This window comes from Molossus molossus, unplaced genomic scaffold, assembly GCF_014108415.1.
Source record: "Molossus molossus isolate mMolMol1 unplaced genomic scaffold, mMolMol1.p scaffold_m16_p_16, whole genome shotgun sequence".
NCBI classification, from domain to species: domain Eukaryota; kingdom Metazoa; phylum Chordata; class Mammalia; order Chiroptera; family Molossidae; genus Molossus; species Molossus molossus.
This window is the reverse complement of record NW_023425351.1, coordinates 45643330-45667400: the sequence shown is the minus strand read 5'-3', so window position 1 is coordinate 45667400 and position 24071 is coordinate 45643330. Positions and strand designations below refer to the sequence as shown.

Below are 24071 nucleotides of genomic sequence, written 5' to 3'. Positions count from 1 at the left end.
CATGTTGATGTGCCTTGATGGTAGGACTTTTTCCTCATTCTTTGTATTTCGAGCCCCGGACACTTGCTAGGTCCCTTTATTCTGGAAGCTTGTATCTTTCAGTTCTAGGAAAGTTTGTATTACTTTAATACTTTTTTCTCCCATCCATTTTTTTACTCTTCTTTTGGAACTCCTGGTATTTGGATGTTTGATACTGCCATTGCTGCTCCTATTTACTCATGTTTTTTCCTCTATTTTACATTGCTTTGACATTTTGTTTTACATTATGTTGAACATGTTTTTCTCCTATTGGGCCAGAGAGGGAAATCCTAGAAGTTAAGTGTGTTCTGGGACGGGGGCTTGCAAACTTCTCATTTCAATAAATAGCTTTCACAACTTCTAGTTTTGGAGGCTGGAAGTTTGAAATCAGGTTGCCATAATGGTTGGATTCTGGAAAAGTCCTCCTTGGCTTGTAGATGACTGTTTTTTCATTGTTTCCTGACCCGGCTGAGAAAGAGGAAGCAATCTCTCTCCTGTCTCTTCTTATAAGGGCTCCAGTGCCATCATGAGGACTCCATCCTCATGACCTAATTACCTCCAAAAAGGCCCTGTCTTCAAACACCATCTCAACATATTAATGGAAGGAAGGGGGCAGATTCAGTCCATAGCACCTAGTGTAACTTTTATGTGAATCTATCTTTTGTTTGTATACTTTTTCTGTAATCTCTGCTCTTGTGTCTGTGGTTCTTAGTCATGGCCCTGTTTGCTCTCAGAAGAGGCTTGAAGCTTGCTGTAGGGCTCCACAGTAACTCTACATTTTCCTCCTGAAAATGAGCATCCCACAGTGTGCAGGTTTGATAACTTTTCAAAATGTACTTAAGACCGACTCGGATTTAAATTTTGGGTGGCTTTTGTTGGATTTCAGGCATGAAAAACATTCTTCAAAACTTACTGCAATCAGGGTTTGTATTTTATTACCTTTTGGAAATGTTTTCTTCCTATTTTCTTCTACGTCTGGTGAGGGGCCAGAAGAAAGGTTTTCTTTTACTTTGTTTTCCCATGATATTAGGGTCCTCTTCAGAACATTGAAATTCATCTATCCACCCTTCATTTTGTATGACTTCATGTCCACAACAGGTAGCAAAGTGGAAGGATTATTGGATCTTTGTCCCTTGTATTTGCTGTCGTATTAATGGTAATCTCCATCTGTGACATACACTGGTCTTTCCTTTTTTTTAATTAAAAAAAATATATATTATTTAATCACCAGCAAGTGCATAGTTTGTGTCTGTACTCTTTATATTGTGTTTTGACAGACTGCTTTAGCACTATCCATTGTCTAGATGACTTGAATCTTAGCATTATCTTCTTGACTTCCTGAAGTATTTTGGAGAATTTTAACTTTTTCAGTTGTTTAAGAGCTAAATATGTTATAGTTTAATAGATAAATATTTTCACTTGAATATGGCCTTTTTTCTGAGATGATGAATTCCAGCACCCATCAAGGCCCGTTTCCAAATCCCGACTCTCCTTACACACACAAACATACACATTTTTTTTTTTTTTTTTTATCCTCACCCGAGGATATTTTTCCATTTTTTGTACAGATAGAGTGGGAGGAAGGGAGAGAGAGAGAGAAACATCGACGTGAAGGGACACATCGAGTGGCTGCCACCCGCACGACCAACCAGGGCCGGGGACAAACTGCAACCGAAGTACGTGCCCTTAGCGGGAACCGAACCCGGGTCTCTCCGGACCGCAGGCAGTCGCTCTTACCGCTGAGCCAAACTGGCCAGGGCTTTTTTTTACAAGTAGATTGTAAACTATTTAGGATGTGTGGGTCGACTCAGTGTTTCTCAACTTTACTTTTTTCCTCAGGCTTCCCAAGCAGTAGAGAATGCTGTCTGCAGCTACTGGCACCATGAGGCGCAGTGTCCCCAAATGTGTGGAAAGAAACCCCCTCACGAGTTCTTTTAGTCTTCTCCTCTCCCCAGGGTATTTTATAGTGCAGTTTACTTCCTGTAATACTTAGCGCCCAGCGTTCAGGAAGCATTTGTTGATTGAATTGGACTTTTTGTAGGTGTGCCATGATGGCAGGACTGGAGGCCTGGGGAGGTTTTGTCTCACACTCTCTCCCACATCTTAATTAATTACAGGTAAATCTCTTAATGTCTGTAGTCTTCTGTTTTCTCAAATGCAAAACAAGGAGTCCATTATATCAAGTATCCCATAAGAAATGGGGAAAAAAAACCTGTATGTGTTTGTTTTCCTGAGATCAATAAAAGTTAAGATGTACTGAATTACGTACAATTCAATGCTGGTGCCAGTTTTTAAGAAAGTTTTCACAGTCTGGTTAGTGAAATAGTTTTTATTGTCTTTCCTACTTTTAACATTTTAAAGTCATCTTTCTTTCTGTAAAACATTGGTAATAATAGTTGGTTGTTTTTCTAAATCTTACTTGACAAAGCGAAAAGTTGGCAACCTTATATTTGTCCTTATAATTTGAAGGAAGTTTTGTTGATCTGTTAAATCCAGAAGTTGGAGATAACATGCTTTATAGCTTTTAAAAGGGGTTTACCAAATGGCCCAGTTTGGGGACAGGTCTCTATTTATTAGATCAAGTTTGTTAATGTTCCTTTTCTTTTCTTTTTTATCCTCACCCGAGGACATTTTCCATTTTTTTGTTCAGATAGAGTGATAGGGAGAGAGAGGAAGAGAGAGAGAGAGAGAGAAACATCGATGTGAAAGGGACACATCGAGTGGTTGCCACCCGCACGACCAACCAGGGCCGGGGACAAACTGCAACCGAGGTATATGCCCTTAGCGGGAACCGAACCCGGGTCTCTCTGTACCGCAGGCCGACACTCTAACCGCTGAGCCAAACCGGCCAGGGCTGTTAATGTTCCTTTTCAAAGTTGCTATCTTTACTAATATTTTATCTGCTTGAACTATCAGTTTCTGAAAGAAGTGTATTAAATTTCTATGTGGCATTGACAGTTTCTCAAATGAGCAGTTTTTGTTAGGTATTTTTGAGGTTTGGGTATTAGGAGCAGTCAGATTCATGCATGTTAAATGTTCTTGATGTATTATTCCTTGTATCATTCTGTAGTGTGTCTTTATCCCTATTAATACTCTTCCTTTACTCTGATAATTTTTGACTTTTAGTATGTGAGATGAACTGCTTGGATAATAAGTAGATTAAGTTTTGTCCGACTTTCTTATTTTTTGATTTTTTTTTTTGCTGCTTCCCCCCCCCCTTCTGTTAGATCCCTAGTTTCCTGCATTCTTTTCTCTTTAGATTTGGAAACCATATATTGTATTCCTGTTCTTTTAGTGGTTACTATTAAAATTCTCAGCTACAGTGTTTTCTAATAAAACTGGGTGCCCCTCTAGTTTCCAGGATGAACCTGGCTTTGTCTCTCACTGGGGAACACTTTTAGCCTCTTCTCCCTTTTGTGGAGATGTTTATCTTACCATTGATTTTAGCTTTGTCTTTGTCTTTTTTTTAAGAGTAGTTTATTGATTTTAGAGAGACAGAGGAAGGGAGAGGTAGAAAGAGAGAGAAACATCAATGAGCGTGCAACGTCAGTCCACTGCCTTCTGTACCACCCTCTAATGAGGATTGAGCCCATAATCCTGGGCATGTGCCCTGACCGGGAATCCAACCGGCAACTTCCTGCTCTACTGGTCAGCGCCCAGCCAACTGAGCCACACCAGCCAGGGTGCCCCCCCCCCCCACTTTAAACAATTCTTTAATAGTTGTATATGTAGACTTGGAGAGGTTTTTCCAGAGTGAACTTGCTGCAGCATCTCTAACCATTCTTCCACCTTACTGGTTTGCATACTTGCACATAATATTCAGTAAATGCTTGTTAATTGATAAGTATCTTACACATTTTGTTCCTTCTGTTTGGATGGAAAGGAGAGAAAGTGGCGGGACTGGGACCACTCAAACCTATGGAAGGGCTTTTTCAGTGGCTGTCCACATCAGGCTTAGTGGGGTGCTCAGTGTTAAAAGGAGACGGGAGGAATAGAGAATTGAGTCTGGTTCAAAGCAACTGTGCAGTCCTAGTGTGACTTGACAAGATTTATTAAGAGTGTTCTCATTGTAGGCTGGCTTCATTTTCGGTTTAACTGTTTTGCTCTGTAAACAATAAAGTGTATACAGATGCCACTTATTTTTTGTTGGAAACATGAGGGCTACCCTGTGTGTTGTAGCTATGATGATGGTGACTGAGTTTTGCAAGCATTTCTATTTTAACCCAGTGATTATTAGTAGGACAGGTTTGAGATGGTGGTGATTAGTAAGAGAACCAGGCTAGAAGAGGTGAGAGTAGTGTTTGGATCTGTATCACTCACCATTCAACCATACCCCTCTTTCAGGAAGTTGAAGTTGATTATGAGGAGACGAGGTAGCTGATTAAACCAGTAAACTTGTTAGTGCCTGGTGCTGCAGGATTAAGAACATAGAATCTATGACTAGTAAGTGATTTTCCTGCATTAAAAAAAAATGCAGAAATCCAGCAGTTTGGGGCCAATAATTAGGGATTGGCAGATGGATGGGCACAGATAGGCAGGTCTTCATTATCTTTCCCAGGGTTAGCTCTCTATCATATGCACATACTATTTAGAAGCATTAAGGTTTTTTTGTTTGTTTTGTTTTAAGTGGTTGGGAAACAGAGAGAATGGAGACCGAGATGGAGTGAGAGCCTCTTAGTCAGAAATGTCAGTCTGTAAATTGGAGCCTGCCTGTTGAATCAATGTATTGTAGATGGAAGAATTGGAAGCATTAATGGTGGATCCCTGAGGCCAAAGGCCAGAGCCAGGTGTTTGGTTTGGTAGCTGAGTTGCCAGAGAGGAGAAATTTGTGTTCATTTGTGCCCCGAATGATAAAACCAAAGGCACCTGGCAGAGCCCTTCAATTTGACTCTGGTGGTTTATAGTTTTGATGACATTTGTTTGACCTCTCTGGTTTAGATCTCTGAATTATGCCTGAAGGAGGGCTTTCTGGAGTAGAGGTTAAGAATGTTAAGAACCCTCATAGGAGCAGATTTCAGAGAAGCCATTTGATGGAGCTTTCAGACGCCCTCTGGGTTTACTCCTGAGCTTGCTTTCGGTAAAAACTAGGTTGTCAGACAGTTTGATTGTAAAGCTCACTTGATTAGTCTGGCATGAATTCATGGTAATAAAGATGCCCAGTAAGGTCTGTTTATACTGTAGAAGGAAATTATACTGAAATTTATTGCTGTGTCCTAAAAGTAGATGATTTTGATCATAGTTAAAGGTCTTTTCTTTTTTCACTTAAAGGAATAAAAATGCCTGTTGCTGTATTATTTGGATTTAAAAAATCTGCTGAAAGGTAGTTTGCATTTTTTTAACAATATAATTTTAGGCAGAACGGGATAGTTTATGCTGTTTACCTTTTTATCCTTTAAGTTGATTAATCAATAAGAAAATTGGGAAATCATTTTTAGTTAGATAAAGAGGAAAGACAGGAGAGGCAGTTTGTCACTCTTGAGTTCTAGCTTTTAGAGAGGCTTTCTCTGTGTCCTTTGGTTCCCTGAGATCTTACTAGAAAAGAATGACCTGAACTGTGTTCCATGTTCAACTTCCATTTGGGAAACATAAGCATAGTTAATCAGGGTTCTTTATTGTAGGATTTATCAGTCATTAATGGAAGTATGTGAATTGTGAATTTCTAAGATGGAGCTATCCTGAGAAGAATCACAAAACTTGAAACAGTAGGGTTATTAATAGTTCCCCACATGGAACTACTAATCTTGTGATTATTTTAAGCAATCTTTAAGTGTACTTGTGGTATTTTAGAGAAGTGATTTGCAAACCTAGTTGATCATCAGAATCACTTTGGGTGCTTAGAACATTAAAAAAATAATAATTTTGAGTTAGTAATATGTTAATGTGTTTTAAAATTCAAAAAGTGTACATTGGCACACAGGAAAAGTTTCCCTCCCTGCTCTGTTCCCTACCTGCCTACTTCCTTTCCTCATAGGTGACTAATGGTACTTTACCCAGAGATAATTTCATGCACCTGCCATAATTTATTTAGCCAGAATATAAACTACAGAGCCTTGTATTTGGAGATTTCTGATTTACTAGGGTTGGGTAGGGCCTGGGATTATGTCTATTAAAATGTTCTCTAGAGAGTGTGATGATCAGACAGCTTTAGGCACTGTTATTTTAGATGTATATGGCATATTTATTCAATTCTTAAAATAACCCTGGGAAATAGATATGGTACTGTTTTGGACAGGAGGTGGAAATATGAGAGCAGGAGATGTTAAATGACCTACTCAAGGTCATGTTCCATCTTTTAATGATGGAGCTGGGACTCAAAGCCCTAGACTTTTATCTGCCTTTCCATGGCTACAATGCTGATGATTGGCCAACAAACAACTCAAACAAGTAAAAAAATTAATATGGGTATTTTTTATATATATGTATATATTTTTTCTTTATTGATTTTAGAGAGAGGTGAAGAGAGAGAGAGAGAAACATCCATGAGCGAGAACATCGATTGGCCACCTCTCGCATGCTCCCCACTGGGGATCAGGCCCACAACCTGGGCATGTGCGCTGACTGGAATTGAACTAGCAACCTCTTGGTGCATGAGTCGGCACTCAACCACTGAGCCACATCAGCTGGCAATATGGGTATTTATGTCCAATTCCTCCTATTTTGGTACAGCATTAAATGTTAGACTATTTTATTGCATTACTTGCCAATAGAAGATGTCCAGTGATTAGACTTTCTCTTGTTTGCATTTTAAGTAGCTTAGCCAGAGACTTGTCTAACAGTTTCAGGCACTTAAAAAGGCTGCACACAGCCCTGGCCTGTTTGGCTCAGCAGTTAGAGCGTCGGCCTGCAGTCCAGAGAGACCCGGGTTCAGTTTCTGCTAAGGGCATGTACCTCGGTTGCAGTTTGTCCCCGGCCCTGGTCGGTTGTGCGGGTGACAGCCACTCAATGTGTCCCTTTCACGTCAGTGTTTCTCTCTCTGTCTCTGTCTCTTCCTCCCACTCTATCTGAACAAAAAATGGAAAAATGTCCTTAGGTGAGGATTAAAAAAAATGGCTGCACACAGACTTTGTATCTGTAATTTTGCTTCCCGGTGAACTCTCCTCTCCTCTCTTTGCTTCCAGCTTGCTTTGGCCTCTTTAGCACATTTCCTTAACATCAACCCAGATTAAATCACAGAGGAGAGAGGTGGGAGGGAGGGCAATAGAAAGAAGACTATCCTCCAAGTGGAGGAGACTGGGAGAGGCTGGTCTCCCAGGACTGTAAAGTATTGTGATTTTTCCTGTCTGTCTAGTAAACTCTTTCTCAAAATAATTCTCAAAGAAAGCATTCAAAATTTTCTCATAGCATTGCAGGACCATGTGAACTAGGATATAGCCCCAGGTGGGTTATTTTGTAGGACAGCATTCCTTTGGTGTATTTTAAAAAACGTAGTCTCGTAATATTGTTCACACAGCAAAACATCTAAAACTCTTAAATGACTTAAAAGCATAGAAAAGTGGTAAATCCACCATTTTTAGGCAGTGTATGAATGTCCATTCATTCATCTGGCTGTTGGCAGACAGCTACTAAAGATTTACTGTGTGTCAGGTGCTGGGGATTAAGAAATTAGTAAAACATGATACACCAAAGTGAACAATCAGAAAGAGAAACGAAAAAAATCCCATTTACCATTGCAACAAAAAAATTAAGATTTTTGGGAATAAACTTAAACAAGGAGGTAAAAGACCTGTTCTCAGAAAACTGTAGGACATTGAAACAATAAATAGAAGAAGATATGAAAAAGTAGGAACATATACCAAGTTCATGGATTAGAAAAATCAACATCATAAAAATGTCCATACTACCCAAAGCAATCTTGTAGATTCAGTGCAATCTCTATTAAAATGCCAAGGGTATATTCACAGATCTAGAATAAATATGGAAGTTTATATGAAGCCAAAAAAGACCCCAAATAGCCACAGCAATCTTGGAAAAGAAGAACCAAGTTGGAGGGATCACAATACCAGATATTAAGTTATACTACAAGGTCGTCATAATCAAAACATCCTGGTACTGGCACAGAAACAGGCATATAGATCAATGGAACAGAACATAGAACCCAGAAATCGACCCAAGACATCATGCTCAATGTTGGACAAAGGAGGTAAGAGCATACAGTGGAGAAAAGACAGTCTCTTCAATAAATGGTGTTGGGAAAATTGGACTGGTACATGCAAAAAGATGTAACTAGACCACCAACTTACACCATACACAAGAATAAACTCAAATGGTTAAAAGATTTAAATGTAAGTTATGAAACCTTACCTGAAAATGTAGGCAGCAGAATCTCAGACATCACACATAGCAGAATTTTCACTGATACATCAGGGCAAGAGAAACAAAGGAAAAAAATTAATAAATGGGACTACATCAAACTAAAAAGCTTATGCATAGCAAAAGAAACCAACATCAAAATGAAAAGAGAACCCAGTCTTTGGGAGAACGTATTTGTCAATGATACATTGGATAAGGGGTTAATACCCAAAATATATAAAGTATTCATACAGCTCAACAAAAGGAAGATAGACAATCCAATTAAAAATGGGCAGAAGCCCAGCTGGTGTGGCTCAGTGGATTGAGCTTTGTCCTATGGACTGAGAGGTCCTGATTTGATTTCTGGTCAGGGCACTTGCCCGGGTTTTGGGCCTGATCCCCCAGTAGGGGGCATGCAGGAGGCAGCCGTTCGATGTTTCTCTTTCTCATCGATGTGTCTATCTCTCTATCCCTTCCTCTCTCTCTAAAAAATCAATAAAAACATATTCTTAAAAAAAAAAATGGGCAGAAATATGAATAGACACTTCTCCAAATAGGATATACAAATAAATGGCCAAGAGACATATGAAAAATGCTCAACGTTACTAATCATTAGAGAGATGCAAATGAGAACAACTATGAGGTATCACTTCACACCTACCTGACAAAATGGCTGCCATCAACAAATAAAACAACAGGTGCTGGCGAGGGTATGGAAAAAAGGGGACTCTAGTACACTGCTGGTGGGAAGGCAGACTGGTGCAGCCACTATGGGAAACAATATGGTGTTACCTCAAAAAATTAAAAGTGGAACTGCCATTTGACCTAGTGATTCCACTTTTAGGAATATATCCTAAGAAGCCTGAAACACCACTCAGAAAGAATATATGCACTCCTATATTTATAGCAGCACTATTTACAATTGCTAAGATCTGGAAACAGTCCAAGTGTCCATCAGTAGATGAGTGGATAAAAAAGCTGTGGTATGCCTGGCCAGTGTGGCTCGGGATTGAGCGTCGTCCCAAGGACTGAGAGGTCCCGGTTCGATTCCTGGTCAGAGCACATGCTTGGGTTGTGGGCTCAATCCCCAGTAGGGGGCGTGCAGGAGGCCGCTAATTGATGTTTCTCTCTCACATCAATGTTTCCATCTCTCCCTTTCTCTCTCTCTCTAAAAAAAAATCAATAAAAACATTAAAAAAAGAGCTATGGTACATGTACACAATGGAATACTATGCAGCTGTAAGAAAGATCTCTTACTCTTTGAGACGACTTGGAGGAACCTGGAGATTATTATTATTTGATGAACAAAATAGATCCAGAGACATGGAAGTAGGGAACAGACTGACAAACCTCAGAGGGAAGGGGGATGAGAGTGGGGGGGAAGAGATAAACCAAAGAATTTACATGCACATATGCATAACCAATGGACACAGCAGTGTGATAAAGGGGGGTGGGGTGGGAGGAGTAGTGGGGATGGGGAGGAACATCTGTAATACTTAAAAAATAAAGATAATTACAAAAATAAATTAGTAAAAACATGGTTCTTGCCTTCATAGAGTTTGGTAATGAAAGACACAAGTAGTTCATCAAGCAAATAGTTGTAGCATTGAGAAGTGCTAATGGCTGAAGTATGCCCCAGGTATAATTGGGACTCAGAAATGCCTAGTTTAGCCTGGAGTGAAAAGTAAGTTCAAGTTTCCCACAGTTTTTTCAGCCCAGTCTTGAGGGACTAGTAGCTAGATAAGTTAAAGGCAGTGAAAGTATAGTTATTTTAGGCTTAGGGAATAGACATGTGCCAAAAAAAAAAAAAAAATAGAGTATTTTGGGTGTATAATTTAGGTAGGGAATTAATGAGAGTGTAGTGATGTTTGGCATATAGAGTTGTTGGGAAGATTGGAGAGAGGAGATTAGAGAGGTAGTAGGGACTAGAAGAAAAGGAATCTTTCACTTTTGTGAAATAAAAACCCATGCAAAAGAAACAATTATAGTGAGTCTACAGAATTCCCAGACTTAGCTGTCATTTCTAGCATCCTCAGGTTCCTACCAGATCTCAGGATTCAAATAGATCCCTATTTAGTTTGGCATCCAGTTCAAGCCAGACTTGGCAGATTTGAAGCAGCATTTTTGTTGTTGTTCAGATAGAGTGGGAGGGGGGGAGAGAGAGAGAGAGAGAAACATCGACGTGAAAGGGACACATCGAGTGGCTGCCACCCGCATGACCCATCCAGGGCCGGGGACAAACTGCAACCAAGGTATGTGCCCTTAGTGGGAACCGAACCTGGGTCTCTCTGGACCGCAGGCCGACTCTAACTGCTGAGCCAAACAGGCCAGGGTTGAAGCCACATTTTACACACACACACACACACACACACACACACACACACACCCCAAGATTTCCAACGATGAAAAATACAATACAGTAGTAATGATAATGGCTGCCAATTTTTGAGCACTTAAATGCTTGACCCTTACCACAGTAATCCTTATAGCCACAGTACCAGACAAGTGCTTTTTTTTTTTTTTTAAATCCTTACCTGAGGACTTTTTTTTCCCCATTTTTTGTTCAGATAGAGTGGGAGGGAGAGAGAGAGAGAAACATCGAGGGGTTGCCACCCACATGGCCCTGGTTGGCCGGGGACAAACTGCAACCGAGGTACGTGCCCTTAGTGGGAACCAAACCCGGGTCTCTCTGGACCGCAGGCCGACGCTCTTAACCGCTGAGCCAAACCGGCCAGGGCGACAAGTGATTTTTAAATTTTTTTTTATCCTCATCTGAGGACATTTTTGCATTTATCTTCAGATAGAGCGGGAGGGAGAGAGAGAGAGAGAAATATCGATGTGAGAGAGACATATCGACTGGTTACCACCCACACAACCCCAACTGGGGTTGGGGACAAACTGCAACCGAGATATGTGCCTTAGCGGGAACTGAACCCAGGACTCTGGTCCGCTGGCCGATGCTCTAACCGCTGAGCCAAACTGGCCAGGGCCAGACAAGTGCTTTTATCTTCATTTAACAAAAACCAATAAACCTTCCAGACTTTGGGATGTTAAAATAAACTTGCCCAAGGTTGCAGAGCCAGTGAATGGTAGGGATGGAATTGAACCCAGCTTTGTTTGCCTGACACCACTGCTCATTTTCCCCCCACTTCACTATGCTGCCCTTCACAAGACTGCAGGTGTGGATCCTGGGGCAGATGGAACGGGAGCTCAGGAATGTAAAATGACCATTTCAAGGGCAGTAAAACTACTATTTCGTCTTTGATGCTGAAAAGGCAACAAGAAGGAATCCCAGTAACTAGTTTAAAGAAGCTCTCCTGAATCTACTGGCATCAAGATCCTTGGTCAGGAATATAACCTTCTAATTGTCTTGTTTCTGTGGAAAAATCAGATTTCATGACAGGTATTTTATTTCAGTTTGCAGTTCTATCTCAAGGACTGAATAATTTGCCAAAAGGGCAGTGTTTATTCTATGAAGTGTGCTCAGGTATCTCATGAGACATTTGATTTGTATGTAGAGTTACAATTGGGTTTGTAATTATTTGAATACATTATCTGCATTTGGCAGATACTTGAATGCATGATGTTGCAGATATTCAGAATGTGGATATGATCTAAAGGTGAAGAAAACCAAGAAGTTTCTCTTGAAATTTTGGCTGATGCTGAACTTTTTGGACAGGAGTGCTATGAAAGTCTTCTCATCCTGTCTGTTAGCCTAGTTTAATTTCTGTATGTATTCACAACCTCACCTTCAGAAAATGGTATTAGATGAGACAGGGACTTAGGAAATTCTCAGAAGAATTATCTTTTCCTACTAAATTTCTTCTTGTCGACTGGCATGTGAATTTCCCTTTTCCTGTTTTGTATGGAGCTGAAAATAACATGGTTGGTTTGCTTTAAAGGAAAATGACTCATTTTGTTGTGTTCAGCATTTAGTTTCTCTGAGATGTGTTTATCTTTCAAATGGCACAGTAGTTTGGAAATTTGATATCTATTTTATTTAGTGAAATGTTATTTATGACACTGTATAGGAATTTCTAACCAGAGAAATTTTCCAGGTTAGAGGAAGAAATTATTATGTCGCTTTTTTTCTATGATAGTTTGCAAAGCGTTTCTGTAACATGAATTTTGTTATCTTAGTTTTATAGAAATGTTTTAACAGTTTCAAATGAAACCATTTTAGGGGGAAAAGTTAATTTTATATTTACAAAAATTTATATCACTTTTATGAATTTATAATATTTATTTAGAAGCTTCTTTTCTTTTTGGTCTTGAATGCATCTTGAAGGTGAATGGCCTGTATCACTTATATAGAGTAAAATGAACACATTATATAAACTGGCATTTGTCATCTCCATAAGTCTTACCTATAATTGTTATTCAGGAAGCTGACAGGTGGATTTTTCCTCTACAAAAGCCATCATTTGTGTGATTTGGGAACTTCTAAGAGTAAAGTCAGGTGTTTGCTACTTGGCATAGTTTTCTTTGGCAAAAAGTGAGAAAAGTCAGGTTGCTAGTTTAGAAATTGTCAGGTCAAATTTGAAGAAATAAAATGTGGACAAGACTTATGGCTGAACAGAGATATATTAGGAATTAATGTACAACTTAGAGTTGAATTATGAAACAGTGATCAGATGACTCTTCACCAAGGAAATAACCTTTTTCAGAGGGTGTAAGGAGTAGTAATCCTGTATTCGTGGTCTCAAACGCCTGTGGTACTAGGTAGGTAAGGACACCTCTAGTCACCAGTAGGGATGATAAACTCGGTTGCTAGATCTGATTTTACAGGAAAAGCTAGAAATCTGAAATTCTGTGTGAAATCGTCTGATTTTAAGTTAGCCAAGAATTAAAAAAAAATATTTTCAAAATTTAAAATACCATTTGAGGCCCTTGGCTGACCTGAGTAGCTCACTTGGTTGGTTAGAGCATCATTTTAATACACCAAGGTTCCAGGTTCCATCCCCAGTCAGGGCACATAACAAGAATCAACCAATGAATACACAAGTAGTGGAACAATAAATTGATGTATTTTTCTCTAAAAATCAATCAATAAAAAAATACCATTTGATTCAATATTATGTGTCCATATGTAGGCTGGCAGTTTATGAATTTCCTTTAGTGTCTCTGAAGTGTCTCTGCCTACTTTTAGTAATTGACTGCAGCTTTTGCATATAAATATTGAAGAAGTTCTTTTGTATTCTTGTCCATACTACCTCCTCCTCCCTGATTGAAAATCACTGGCAAGTGAATGCTAGATACTTATGTCTCATGGGAGTTTATTATCAGGGAAACAGTATTAAAAATTTTAATATGCTTTATGATACTTTGCTATGCCCTTTTATATCTAAATAGATTCATGCATGGATAAATTATTCAGAGTGCAAGATAGACCAGTGGATTTTAGTACAACAGTATGAAAAGTTCATTGATCAGGTTTCAGATTCTACATATTTATTAACCAACCTTTAAGAAACTATCACTTGCTGGGGTTTGGTGTAGTATCACAGAATACCCATTATTTAAAAAGTATTTTAAGTACCTAATTAGGAAGTTATTTGTTGACATTTATGGCTGTTTTAATAGGAAAGAACAATTTTTCCCCCAACATCAACCTAGTAATTGTTTACTTTAATAGCACTGGCATTTTAGAATAGACTACAGCAGTTCTCAGAGTGTGGTCTGTGGATCCTAGGGATCCCCAGACCCTTTCAGGGGTTCTCAGGTCTAAACTATCTTCACAAAAGAACTGAGACTTACTTGTCTTTTCATTGTTCTGACATTTGTGCTATTGTTCAAAAGCAATGGTGGAGAAAAGACCAGCTTCTTAGCACAAATCAAAGTATTGACACCAACTGTACTGAAAATTACGTATTATTCACTTTTTTGCACTTGCAGAGGGAAAAATGCCAGTTTCAATTAAGGAGGTCCTTGTTGAAGTAGTATAAATAATTAATTTTATTTAATTTAACCTTTGAGTATATGCCATTTTAATGTTCATTGTGACAAAACGAGAAGAACATTGGTTTTGTTAGGAAGCACTTTTGCGGTTTTAGTTGCAAATTAAACTAGCTATTTTCTTCATGGAATATCATTTGTGTTTGAAAGAGTGACTGACAAACTATGGTTTTTAAGATTTGGGTATTTGGATATTTTCTTGAAAATGAACAAAGTTAGCCTGTTACTTCAAGGAAAATAACTGAAGCTATTTGTTGTCAATGATAAAATTGAGCTTTCAGGCACAAATTAGAATTTTGGAAAATTTGTATCCGTCACCGTGAGTTTGACGCTATAAGTTGATAGTGGTTTGATCAGGTACTGTAAGTTGATAGTGACTTGAAGAGATGTGGTTTTGAAGAGCTGCATAAATCAGTAAACCATTATTTTCCAAATGACCAATGCATGCTGTTATAGACTCAAGCGTGGGCAAAAGATTTTTTTCAAAGTTTATTGATAAGTTTTGTTTTGTTTGTTTGTTTGTTTATTTATTTATTATCCTAACCTGACAACATGCTTAGAGAGAGGGAGGGAGAGAGAGAGACAAACATCAGTGTGAGAGATACATTGACTGGTTGCCTTCTGTACATGCGCCGACTGGGGATTGAACCTGCAACTCACGTATGTACCCTGGCCAGGAATTGAACCAGGAACCGTTCGGTGCATAGGACAGTGCTCAACCACTGAGCCACTCTGGCCAGGCTCAGTTTATTGATAGATTTTAGGTTCCTCATTGCTCCTAGTCTTTAAGAAACTTGAGCAATGTGGAATATAAAACCTATCACTTGTTGAATTTTGGTGTAATATCGAAGAAGAATATCTACAATGATCTGAAAAGGGTGTTATTAAAATATTCCTTCCTTTTCTAACAAGTTATCTATATAGGACCATCTTTCTTCATATACTTCAACTAAAATAGTGTACTATGTGGCTTATTGAATGTAGAAGTAGATCTGAGAATGTATGTTATATTAAGCCTGATAATAAAGAGGCCTGCAGACATGTAAAACAGTTCCATCACAAATATTTTTTCAAAAGTAGTTTTTTTTTTTTTTAATCCTCGCCAGAGGACATTTTTCTTGCATTTATCTTCAGATCGAGCAGGAGGGAGAGAAGGAGGAAGAGAGAAAGAGAAACATCGATGTAAGAGAGACACATCGAGTGGCTGCCACCCATACGACCCCAAGCGGGGTTGGGGGCTGGGGGCCGGGGACAAACTGCAACCGAGGTATGTGCCCTTAGTGGGAACCGAACCCGGGACTCTGGTCCGCCGGCTGACGCTCTAACCGCTGAGTCAAACTGGCCAGGGCAAGGGTAGTTATTTTTTTTATTGCATGGGACAGTGCTCCAACCAACTGAGCACATCAGCCGGGGCAAAAGTAGTTATTTTTTATAAGGTAATTTATGTCAATATGTAATGAGTTTATTATTTTTAATATAAATAGTTAAAAATTTTCTTGGTTTTTACTTTAATGTTACAACTATCAGTGGGTGTAACCATACAAACAAGCTTTTTGGGGGTCCTCATTTTAAGAGTGTAATGTGGTCCTGAGATCAAAATGTTTGAGAATCATTAAAGTACGTTATGAGGGGTTGGGAATGGAGGCTGTTGAAAAGACTTAATATTTGGGGAGGTGAAAAATATGCATCCAGGGATTCTGATTTACTTTTAAAGAATGCCTTCAGGGGTGGGGAACATCTGGCCCGGATAAGGCTTGCAAAATCAATACCAGCTAACAATATATGCCTCACCAAATTAGCCTGATCAAATATAGCAGGCTAATTTTTAAGTTGATAATTTTGTATGGCCCTCACATGATGTTATAAATATCCAAATGGCCCTTGGCAGAAAAAAGATTCCCCATTCCTGCCAAAGAAATAAAATTACAGTCTTTGCTTTCTTGAAGCTTAAAATCTTTTTTGTTTTGTTTCTGGTAGCGTTTTTGGTTCCTGTTTTGGCCATTATAATAATCTTACTCCTTGCTTCATAACTTAAATTTGGAAGTTTTCCGTGGTCAGCTATGACATGAGAATAATTAAGGACAAAATAGGGAAATTTTAATATAGCTAAATTTAGTTAATTTATATTTATTCTAAGATTAGAGCCTTCCTAAATTTTTGGTATGAAAATAAAATATAGTAATTTTTTTTCTCTGTGTGTGTATGTTCTCAAAATAGTTAGATTACTTCTCATTTTCACTCATCTCCACTCCCATTTACTGTTTCATGAAATCCCAGAGTTGGAGAATCCCATAATCGGAGTTCAATTCAGATAAAAGCACTACAAAATGGCTTTCAAAAAATGTATCTGGAATTGAATGTCTTGAAATTAAATTTCAGACATACAATGCGAGAGTCTTTCATAATCACAGAAATGAAGAGAATCATCTCCAATGTTCTGGTACTTATTGCTTGGGCCAAGGCAACCCTAATCCTTCCAGACTCTTCTCTGCCATCTTCAGCCCCATGGGTCAAGGTAGCTCCTACTAGTTAAGTCACAACACAGTGGGTAAGTAGGGGGAAAGGCTTTATCCCTTTGACACCAAAACAAATTCACAGTGCAGCATGAAGGGAAGACTGAGTTGACCCCCCTCCATCTTGGATCCCAAGACCACCTAATGGAGCTCCCCTATAAGTATGCCTTAGGTGGTTTGCCATTAGCTTGCTCGGGACTGTGTGAAAAAAAATTTGGGGTTGGGTGTCCCCTGGACTGGATTAGATAAACTAGCACAGGTAAATGACCATCTCAGAATGCCCTCTGCAGCTTTGCTGGAAGCACAGGTTTTTCCTCCAGTTACAGTGAGGTGGGACCACCGAGTGATAGCTTGAATTTATTGTATCAGTAATAATATGAAGAGGTGGTATACAAAGAAGCAGTTCAGAGGTAGCATTGTGTATAGTATGGTGTAGTTGTGCAAAAACCAATGTGTGAAAGTTAAAGACTTTCTTTCTGCCTTTACTTAGGAAGGTACATGATGAGATGTTCTGTGGTTACACATGGGTTTGAGTCCTGTCTCTACCATCTGTCTGTAACATAGCAGTCCCCGAACCCCCTCCAAAAAAAAGTACATGAAATTTTATTACTTCTTGAGTTTTAGGCTTTAAGAATTTGAGGGTTTGCTTGTGGAGAAATGTAATAAATATTCCTATGGTATTTCTTTTTCTACAAGAAAATATCTGGGCACAGATTTTTAATGTACTGCATTTGTGTTTTGGCAATGCTTTCTCTGACATGGATGACAAGAGGTGAGCTTTAAGACATTTTCTGCAGGAGTTTATGATTTAGTGTAGGTAACCTTTACTGACTATTGGCTGTTGTTTCTTTGTATGGATTACTAAGCCCTTTACTCCAAAATAAAGCTATATGGGTATGTAAAAGTTTTATTCTGCGGATGGATATCTGGAGGTTAGAGCGAAGTCACTTTAAAGGCTGTTTGCTGCCCTGGCCATTTTGGCTCAGCGGTTAGAGCGTCCGCCTGCGGTCTGGAGAGACCCGGGTTCGGTTCCCGCTAAGGGCACGTACTTCGGTTGCAGTTTGTCCCCGGCCCTGCTTGGTCGTGCAGGTGGCAGCCACTCGATGTGTCCCTTCACGTCGATGTTTCTCTCTCTCTCTCCCTTCCTCTCTCTCCCTCCCACTCTATCTGTACAAAAAATGGAAAAATATCCTCAGGTGAGGATAAAAAAAAAAAAAAAAAAAAAAGGCTGTTTGCTAATATGATTATTGGGTAAATGATGAGTTATTAAATGTTTTTTCCTATGTCAACTGGTCTGCTTATACGAGTTATGTGGGCAACTATCCTAAAAGAAATATGAATATTCACTCTTTTCTTGCTTATTTGAGTTGGAAACTTTAATTTGAGTTGGAAGACCTAGGGAGTTAGTTTTGTTGAGATTATAATCAAACCTATTCTGCCTCTGGAATGGATTGTATACAAATATTATTGTATATTTTTCAGTGTTGGAACTGGATCTAATGAAGTGGAAGAGTGGGGAAAGACTTGCTAGGTTTTATCCTGTCTTTGTTTGGAGTCTAGGAAGCTAGTTCAGATAGAAACACAAATGACTAGAATGTAAACTAGACAATGAAGGTCCTATAAAAGGGAGGTGCTGTAGACTTCTGTAGGGAGAAAATGAGGGCCAGGAAAAGTCCAATGAGGAGGTTGGATTTAAGTTGGGCCTGAAATAACTAGGAGTGAGACTGGAGGGAATGTACTGGAGGCACATTATGCCACTTTCTACCATTAAGGTGGTTGCTCATAAACACAAAACATGGGTGTGGTGTACCTTGCCTTACAACTAAAGGATATGAGAGCCATCATCTTAGCCCTTTAGGGATCTTATATATAACTAATATTTTTAGAGTTAGAAATTTAGCTAGAAAAACATCAGGTTTAGAGGTGTGTGTGTGTGTGTGTGTGTGTGTGTGTGTGTGTGAGAGAGAGAGAGAGAGCGAGAGAGAGAGAGAGAGAGAGGACATGCAGGTGTGCTATGTAGCAAGGAGGAGGTAGGCAGAGAATGATAAAATTGAAGAACCTGAACTGAGTGCTATTGCTGGTCGAGTAGTACCAGTGAGAAGATGAATTATCTTTGAAATTATGTTAAATTTGGGGAAAATGAGACTGAAGTTATAGGGGATTTCAAGGGCAGCAGTGAAATGTGTTAGCTTCTAGCAAGTACTGTTATACTTTGGATTTCCTTTTCTTTATTAACATCAGTTTGCTGTTACCTTATCTTGGTGCTTAAAAAAAATTCCAGCCTCTGGATCTGTAAAATGTTGTCTATACATTTAAAGGAATAAAATAGGTTATTGAATAAGTCTTTGGTGTAGGAGTGCTAAGGATTGTCAGAAGCTTATTGCTCACCTATCCATTGTGTGTTATAGCCACCCACAAAGCCTCTCCTGTATGTTCCTGAATGAGATTAAGTACTGAGTTACGAGGTTATTTTGTAATGTTACACTGTGCTCTTAAAATTGTTTTCTGTTACAACCACATGTAAAGATTTATTCTAAAATGGAATTTGCTGAGCTGTAGGGTGGTTATCCTTTTATTTAAAAAATGTGAAAAGCTTTTGTTAATGTTGCTGTGAGAAGAAATATAGTTAATAACTTTAAGCATTTTAAGCCTTTGAAGGAAGACCCTTCAAAGTAGACAAGGACCTAATAATTATGCAGAAAGAATGAGGAAATTTAAATGAACGTGATTTGGCCACCATAACTCTGTGATTTGTTTGTCTGCTGAGGAAACAACTTACAGTTTATTGTTTTGCTTGAAGGTTTTTTTGTCACTGTTATTTGAGATTCATGTAAATTAATGTGTAGGTGGCCGGTATAGTCATGATAACTGTCTTGATTTGGAAGAATGATACATTTTATTTATTTATTTATTTATTTATTTATTTATTTATTTAATCCTCACCTGAGGACATTTTTCCATTTTTTGCTCAGATAGAGTGGGAGGGAGGGGGAGAGAGAGAGACATTGAGACATCGACGTGAAAGGGACACATCGAGTGGTTGCCACCCGCATGACCAACCAGGGCCGGGGACAAACTGCAACCGCAGTACGTGCCCTTGGCGGGAACCCAACCCGGGTCTCTCTGGACCGCAGGCCGACGCTCGAACCGCTGAGCCAAACAGGCCAGGGCAGAATGCTACCTTTTATTTAAACTTTTGGGATTGAATTTAAGAAAAGTAAAAAAAAAATTTAATATTTGGGAAAACATTCTAAGCAAGTGTCCATGTAAAATCAATTTGTATATAAAAATTTCATATGGGTAAGATGAAATTGAATATGACAATTAATAAGTGTTATTTCCATAAAACCATTAAATATGTACTCTGCTGAGACATTTGCTTTCATACATTCATAAGAATTTTAGGACTGAAAAGAAGTAGAGATGACTGTCCGTCTTTTCTCACTTAGGTGAGAACTAGATATCTGATAGATTTATTTTTTATTTATTTTTTATTTTTTTATCCTCACCCGAGGACACTTTTTCATTCTTTGTTCAGATAGAGCAGGAGGGAGAGAGAGAGAGAAACATCGATGTGAAAGGGACACATCGAGTGGCTGCCACCCGCACGACCAACCAGGGCCGGGGACAAACTGCAACCGAGGTACATGCCCTTAGCGGGAACCGATCCCGGGTCTCTCCGGACCGCAGGCCAACGCTCTAACCGCTGAGCCAAACCGGCCAGGGCGATATCTGATAGATTTAAATGAGCCCTTATTGTAATCCCCAGACTGCTTGCGATCCAGTGGGTATTTTTTCCAATACAAATGGGTGTACATTTCAGGTGTGTTTAGGAGTCCACCATGATTATTATATTATATATTTATTATATTTTATTTTATATATGTATATCTATTTAATCCTTACCTGAGGATCTTTTTCTGCTTATCTTCAGATAGAATGGGAGGGAGAGAGAGGGAGAGAAAGGGAGAGAGAAGAGACATCGCCCTGAGAGAGAGACATCAACTGGTTGCCTCCCGCAGGACCCCGACCAGGGCCGGGGATGAACCACAACATAAGTACACACCCTTGGCCGGAATGGAACCCACGACTTATTGGTTCAAGGGCCGACGCTCTACCACTGAGCCAACCTGGCCAGGGAATATCATATCATATCATATCTTTATTTTAATCCTCACCCGGGGATAAATTTTTATTTCTTTTTAGAGAGAAAGAGAGAGAGAAATTTCGATGGTTGCCTCCCATAGTGCCCTGGCCAGGGGTTGAACCCGAGACCTAAGTGTGTGCCCTGAGCTGGAATTGGACCCACAACATTTTATTTTATTTTATTTTTTGCATTTATCTTCAGATAGAACAGGAGGGAGAGAGGGAGGAAGAGAAAGAGAGAGAAACATCGATGTAAAAGAGACACATTGAATGGTTGCCACCCACACGACCCCAACCGGGGCTGGGGACAAACTGCAGCTGAGGTACGTGCCCTTAGTGGAAACCGAACCCAGGTCTGTGGGCCGACGCTCTAACCGCTGAGCCAAACCAGCCAGGACTGGACCCACAACATTTTAGAGTATAGGACAACGCTCCAACCAGCTGAGCTACCTGGCCAGGGTTCCATAATGATTTTTAAGATTAGAAAAATTAATTGATGGTAGTAACTATTTCCTCTATCCCCTTAGTATCCTGAAATTATCCAAGTTCTTGTTATTAAATATTTTCTACCTTTTTGATATCTTCAAAACCTATTTTAGTTTTATAGATACGGTCTACCTAGAATATTTGGAACCATGAAAGGAGCATTAATTTTTAATTTTAGTTGCTGTCCAGCTTTGAAAAAGCTTTGACAAATTTTACTCCCCTTACCCCCCCCCCCCAATATTGTATACTTTGTGAAAACTCTAGAGACAGTGTTGAGCTAAGAAAAAAGAAATGGAAATGAGTGGGTTTAGTTGTAAGCCAGTGAATTAAGTACCTTCTAAAAATGTCACTACTATGGTTTTTGGAAAGTAAAATCTTTTTTAACCCTTTCTCATATTCTGACTCTAGCTGTGTGAAAAGTTTTGTGAATGACAGTAATTGTGGCCGAGGGGAGTGTGAGCACTCCCACTTCTGCTTTGGGTCTCCCAAAGGTTGTTCCTGCTCAGAGTGGAGCCGTGCAGTTTGGAGCCTCCCAGGTTTTCTCCCTGATTTTTAGCCGACCTTCTCTCAGAGCTCATGAGTTCCACAGCACATTACTCTTACGGGGTTTTCTCTGATCTTGGAACACAGAAGTGTGCCTTGTAATTGAGGAAACAGGTTTGGTGGAAAAGCTTGACATTCCAGGAAGACAAATGTAACACTACACTATAAAAAGGAACATGTGTTTTATTGGCGGCCATGTCACACATGATCAGATGCTATTCTTTGGGAATGAGAATAAAGTAACCAGGGAGTATCTACTACTGGGAAAAAAATTATGGCATCATTTGAAAGTAATTCTTGCTTAGGAATATGATTTGGTATTGGACAGTTACTGTACACATTTTAGTGTTTGAAAGATGTTCCTCAGTGTTGAACAGAGGATAGAACTACCAGGATAAAGTAACATTGAGGGACAATTGGCTGCTACTACAATCTCTTATTGAAATAGATTGTTTGCCCGTATATTATATGATTTGTGGCAGCTTTTTAATCCTAAATTGGCTGTAAGGTATGATTCATTTTTGAGCATGTATTCCACTTTCATCTATTAGTATAAATGATTGAAATTTGATTTCATGTCTTTTTGCCACATTTTAGAGAGCAGAGTTTATGGAATTTTGTATTGATTTACTGTTCTATTTTTTTTTTTTTTTAAGAGAAGAAGTTCTGACAAAGTTTGGAAAGACCAGGCATTTGTTTTGGTAATTTCATAGAATTCAGTGCTTAAAATCTCTACATTTGATTACATCTTTATAAAATTACTTGTATAGTTTGACAAGTGTTTAAATTGGTATTACAGTACAGTCGTCCCTTGCCACTTCGCACTTCGACGGTCGTGGCTTCACTCTGTTGCGGTTTTTTCAAATACTATACTGTATATACTGCACCATATTTGAAAAAAAAGCGATAGAGTGAAGTTGTGGAAGTCGAAGCGTGAAGTGGGGAGGGACGACTGTACATAAATAAAGAATTCTACTTCGCTTCTCGGAAATTCATTTGTCACAGTACAATCTGGAACTGATTAACCACAATAAACGAGGGCCGACTGTATTCTGTATTAGTGCAAACTTTCTTTGAGAGAAGCAGCAACATCATAATAGATAATATGAGTTAATTTTTTTTAATGCATCTCTGAGATTTTTCTAAGAATATTCAGTATTCTTAAAAATGGGCTGGTGTGGCACAGTGGTTAGAGTGTCAGCCCTAGCACAGAAGGGTCTCAGGTTGGATTCCTGGTCCGGTGAGAGGGGGCATGCCAGAGGGAACCAATGGATGTGTCTCTCTAACACTGATGTCTGTCCCTCCCTCCCCCCTCTCCCCCTCCCCCTCTCCCCCTCCCCCCCTCTCCCCACTCCTTTCCTTCTCCACTCTCTTTAAAAATCAATGGAAAAAATATCCTCAGGTGAGGATTAACAACAACAACAAAAAGGTGTTATTCTTGTTTTATAGATATGGATATTGAGGTTTTAATTTGTATAGTTTTGTGTCATAAGACCGTTTAAGAACTTGACACTGTCACTTAAGGCTGCTGGGCTTTTTGTGTCTCATTAGACTAAATTCTTTAAAAGATTTTTTTCTTTATTGATTTTTAGAGAGAGAGGAGGGAGAGAGAGAGAAACATAAATGAAAGAGAACATCGATTGGCTGCCTCCTGCATGCCCCCCACTGGGGACCTGGCCCACAGCCTGGGCATACGCCCCATCCGACCTCTCTAACTCCTGGTACATGGTTTGAAGCTCAACCACTGAGCCACACTAGCCAGGCTAGATTAAATTCTTAATACATTTGTGCTTCCCATATATTTTCATTTCATGATACACATGTACATTCAAGACTCTCTCGGAACATATAGCACAGTGTTTAAAAATTGGCTTTCCATCGGGCGTTGATTCAAATACCAGCTGTACTGCCACTTTTTGTTCTATAAACAGTAGAAGCGTCAGTTTCCTCATGTGTAAAATGGATTAACTATTATTATTATTATTGAAGTTACTGATGGGATAGTTAGGGAAAGGAATTGCAGAGTTGATTTGTGATATTTTTGGGGGGATACAAAAATCATTTAATATAAAAACATTCTTGCCATAGCAAATATTATGTATACTACCATTAGAAATCACC

At 39.2% G+C, this 24071-nt stretch overlaps 1 protein-coding gene across 1 annotated transcript in view; it reads left to right on the top strand.

Annotated features, from left to right (window-relative positions):
• Window positions 1-24071, top strand: part of UBR5 (ubiquitin protein ligase E3 component n-recognin 5) — a 139277-nt gene that overhangs the window by 22672 nt on the left and 92534 nt on the right. The gene's annotated exons all lie outside the window — the stretch shown is intronic.